The sequence below is a fragment of the Physeter macrocephalus genome, chromosome 8 (assembly GCF_002837175.3).
Source record: "Physeter macrocephalus isolate SW-GA chromosome 8, ASM283717v5, whole genome shotgun sequence".
Taxonomy (NCBI): Eukaryota; Metazoa; Chordata; class Mammalia; order Artiodactyla; family Physeteridae; genus Physeter; species Physeter macrocephalus.
The window spans coordinates 6,636,273-6,640,597 of NC_041221.1; the positions used below are offsets into that span (position 1 = coordinate 6,636,273).

Genomic DNA, 4,325 nt, shown 5'->3' on the forward strand with positions numbered 1-4,325 from the left:
GTATTTTTTGATTTCTTCAGTGATCTCTTGGTTATTTAGTAACGTGCTGTTTAGCCTCCATGTGTTTGTAGTTTTTATGTTTTATCCCCTGTAACTTATTTCTAATGTCATAGCGTTGTGGTCAGAAAAGATGCTTGATATGATTTCAGTTTTTTTTTAATTTTCTGAGGCTTGATTTGTGACCCACAAAGTGATCTATCCTGGAGAATGTTCCGTGTGCACTTGAGAAGAAAGTGTAATCTGCTGTTTTCGGATGGAATGTCCTATAAATATCAATTAAATCTCTCTGGTCTATTGTGTCATTTAGAGCTTGTGTTTCCTTATTAATTTTCTGTCTGGATGATCTGTCCATTGGTGTAAGTGAGGTGTTAAAGTCTCCCACTATTATTGTGTTACTCTTGATTTCCTCTTTTATAGCTGTTAGCATTTGCCTTATGTATTGAGGTGCTCCTATGTTGGGTGCACATATATTTATAATTGTTATATCTTCTTCTTGGATTGATCCCTTGATCATTATGTAGTGTCCTTCCTTGTCTCTTGTAACATTCTTTATTTTAAAGTCTATTTTATCTGATATGAGTATTGCTACTCCAGCTTTCTTTTGATTTCCATTTGCATGGAATATCTTTTTCCATCCCCTCACTTTCAGTCTGTATGTGTCCCTAGGTCTGAAGTGCATCTCTTGTAGACAGCATATATATGGGTCTTGTATTTGTATCCATTCAGCTAGTCTGTGTCTTTTGGTTGGAGCATTTAATCCATACACATTTAAGATGATTATCTATATGTATGTTCCTATTACCATTTTCTTAAATGTTTTGGGTTTATTTTTGTAGGTCCTTTCCTTCTCTTGTGTTTCCTGCCTAGAGAAGTTCATTTAGTATTTGTTGTAAAGCTGGTTGGTGGTGCTGAATTCTCTTCATTTTTGCTTGTCTGTAAAGCTTTTGATTTCTCCATCAAATATGAATGAGATCCTTGCCAGGTAGAGAAATCTTGGTTGTAGGTTCTTCCCTTTCATCACTTTAAATATATCATGCCACCCCCCTCTGGATTGTAGAGTTTCTGCTGAGAAATCAGCTGTTAACCTTATGGGAGTTCCTTTGCATATTATTTGTCATTTTTCCCTTGTTGCTTTTAATAATTTTTCTTTGTCTATAATTTTTGTCAGTTTGTTTACTATGTGTCTCAGCATGTTTCTCCTTGGGTTTATCCTGCGTGGGACTCTCTGCACTTCCTGGACTTGGGTGGCTATTTCCTTTCCCATGTTATGGAAGTTTTTGACTATAATCTCTTCAAATATTTTCTCAGGTCCTTTCTCTCTCTCTCCTCCCTCTGGGACCCCTATAATGTGAATGTTGTTGCATTTAATGTTGTCCCAGAGGTCTCTTAGGCTGTCTTCATTTCATTTCACTCTTTTTTCTTTAATCTGTTCCACAGCAGTGAATTTCACCATTCTGTCTTCCAGGTCACTTACCCGTTCTTCTGTCTCAGTATTCTGCTATTGATTCCTTCTAGTGTAGTTTTCATCTCAGTTATTGTATTGTTCATCTCTGTTTGTTTTTTCTTTCATTCTTCTAGGTCTTTGTTAAACATTTCTTGCATCTTCTCAATCTTTGCCTCCATTCTTTTTCCGAGGTCCTGGATCATCTTCACTATCATTATTCTGAATTCTTTGTTCTTCTTGCTTCTGCTGTCTGCCCTCTGGTGGATGAGGCTATCTAAGAGGCTTATGCAGGCTTCCTGATGGGAGGGACTGGTGGTGGGTAGAGCTGAGTGTTGCTCTGGTGGGCAGAGCTCAGTAAAACTTTAATCCACTTGTCTGCTGATGGGTGGAGCTGGGTTCCCTCCCTCTTGGTTTTTTGGCCTGAGATGACCCAACACTGGAGCATACCTGGCTCTTTGGTGGGGCTAACGGAGTACTCTGGGAGGGCTCATGCCAAGGAGTACTTCCCAGAACTTCTGCTGCCAGTGTCCTTGTCCCCATGGTGAGCCACAGCCACCCCCCACCTCTGCAGGAGACCCTCCAACACTAGCAGGTAGGTTCGGTTCAGTCTCCCATGGGGTCACTGCCCCCTCCCCTGAGTCCTAATGTGCACAGTACTTTGTGCGTGCCCTCCAAGACTGCAGTCTCCACTTACCCCAGTCCTGTCAAATCCCGCAATCAAATCCTGCCAGCCTTCAAAGTCTGATTCTCTAGGAATTCCTCCTCCCGTTGCCAGACCCCCAGGTTTGGAAGCCTGACGTGGGAATGGGAAGCCACTCCAGTGGGTGGACCTCTGTGGTATAAGTGCTCTCCAGTTTGTGAGTCACCCACCCAGTGGCCATGGGATTTGATTTTATTATGATTGCGCCCCTCCTACTGTCTCATTGCAGCTTCTCCCCTGTCCTTGGATGTGGGGCATCTTTCTTGGTGAGTTCCAGTTTCCTCCTGTCAATGACTGTTCAGCACTTAGTTGTGATTCTGGTGCTCTCGCAAGAGGGAGTGAGCACATGTCCTTCTACTCCGCCGTCTTGAACCCAGATTTGGCCTTTCTAAACCCAACCTCATTTACAGTTCATGACAACTTTAGAGTCTAAGTTGTTCTCATCTCTGGACAATTTCTACCTTTCCTGCTGACCACTCCTTATCTTTGCTCTATCCCAGCATGAAAAAAATTCTTTTCTGCACTAGGACTCCATACTGACAAACAAGCAAACCTTTCTTAGCGCTTGCCACAACATAAACTTCTCAAAAAGAAAGAAAGAAATTAACATTCTATTGGCCATTTGGGAGAGACAAAGAAGCACAGAAACTTACACAGTGTGACTGGGAAGATAAGTCCTATAAATTTCTAATTGTGTGTCATAAAATTCCTAGAAGAGCATTCCCCAAAAAGCATTCAATAGGATGCTAACAGAGTCACATAGATGAAAGGTTCCAAGGACATAAATTTGGGAAGTACAGGGTTGAAAAAGCTAAGCCCGTTTCTATAATGCAGAACTTCTCAGAGCCTTAGTGGGCTGACATGCAATGTGAGTCTCCGTGAGGCAGAGAAAACATTTGGCATTTCACAGACTGACTTAGTCATGGACCCATCCTTCAGGGGGAGCAGAATACAGGGAGAAAGGTGTCCTTTGAGAGACACAACTTCCAGGAATTACTCTGGAAAACACTGGCCTAGCCAGGATATATTGAGTTTCAAAGGATGGAGTTGCCATGACTATTGACATAAGGATTCCCGTGGTCTGAAGTGGTTGGAGAGGGTATCTTAAAATAGTATGATTCTCGGGAATTCCCTGGCCATCCAGTGGTTAGGACTCTGTGCTTTCACTGCCAAGGACAAGGTTCGATCCCTGGTCAGGGAACCAAGATCCCATAAGCCATGTGGCACGACCAAATAAAAATTTAGAAATTAAAAATAAATTTAAAATAAAGTATTTTTTAAAAGTAGTATGATTCTTATTAATGATCAAAACATAGAGAGAGGAGAGGAGAGGAGGGTGTTTGGGTGGGGAAAATAGCTTCAGCAAGGGAGAAAAATTACAAGCTGTGTTTGAAGAGCACCAGCGTGGAAGATATGCTGTGGAAAAGGCCACGAGACCTAGGAGGAGGGAGAAATGAATAGGAAAGAGGCTTAGAACCTGACTGTGAGAACCTTATCCTGAGAGTGTAGGAAACAACTCAACTTCAAGGCAAAAGTGCAGACCAGGGATGCTGCAAGAGCATCACCGAATTAGGCACCAATCAATAAAATGATACCTACTGTTGTAAGGTCAGACACTATACAACTCTTAGAGGAAAACATAGGAAGAACACTCTTTGACATAAATCACAGCAAGATCTTTTTTGATCCACCTCCTAGAGTAATGGAAATAAAAACAAAAATAAACAAATGGGACCTAATGAAACTTCAAAGCTTTTGCACAGCAAAGGAAACCATAAACAAGACGAAAAGACAACCCTCAGAATGGGAGAAAATATTTACAAACAAATCAACGGACAGAGGATTAATCTCCAAACTACATAAACAGCTCATGCAGCTCAATATTAAAGAAACAAACAACCAAATCAGAAAATGGGCAGAACCTAAATAGACATTTCTCCAGAGAAGACATACAGATGGCCAAGAAGCACACGAAAAGCTGCTCAACATCACTAATTATTAGAGAAATGCAAATCAAAACTACAATGAGGTATCACCTCACACCAGTTAGAATGGGCATCATCAGAAAATCTACAAACAACAAATGCTGGAGAGGGTGTGGAGAAAAGGGAACCCTCTTGCACTGTTGGTGGGAATGTAAATTGAAACAGCCACTATGGAGAACAGTATGCAGGTTCCTTA

General features: G+C 41.4%; 1 protein-coding gene across 4 annotated transcripts in view; it reads right to left on the reverse strand.

Moving 5' to 3' along the window:
• The window catches only part of SETD4 (SET domain containing 4), a 468,053-nt gene that overhangs the window by 263,150 nt on the left and 200,578 nt on the right, over positions 1 to 4,325 (reverse strand). Inside the window, exon 15 of one of the 4 annotated variants that reach the window (XR_003680788.2) lies at positions 2,615 to 3,581. The exons of the other annotated variants lie outside the window; for them this stretch is intronic. The gene's annotated coding sequence lies outside the window, so the exon portion shown is untranslated. Of the gene's footprint in view, positions 1 to 2,614; positions 3,582 to 4,325 lie in introns of those variants that run through there. 4 annotated transcript variants of the gene reach the window in all.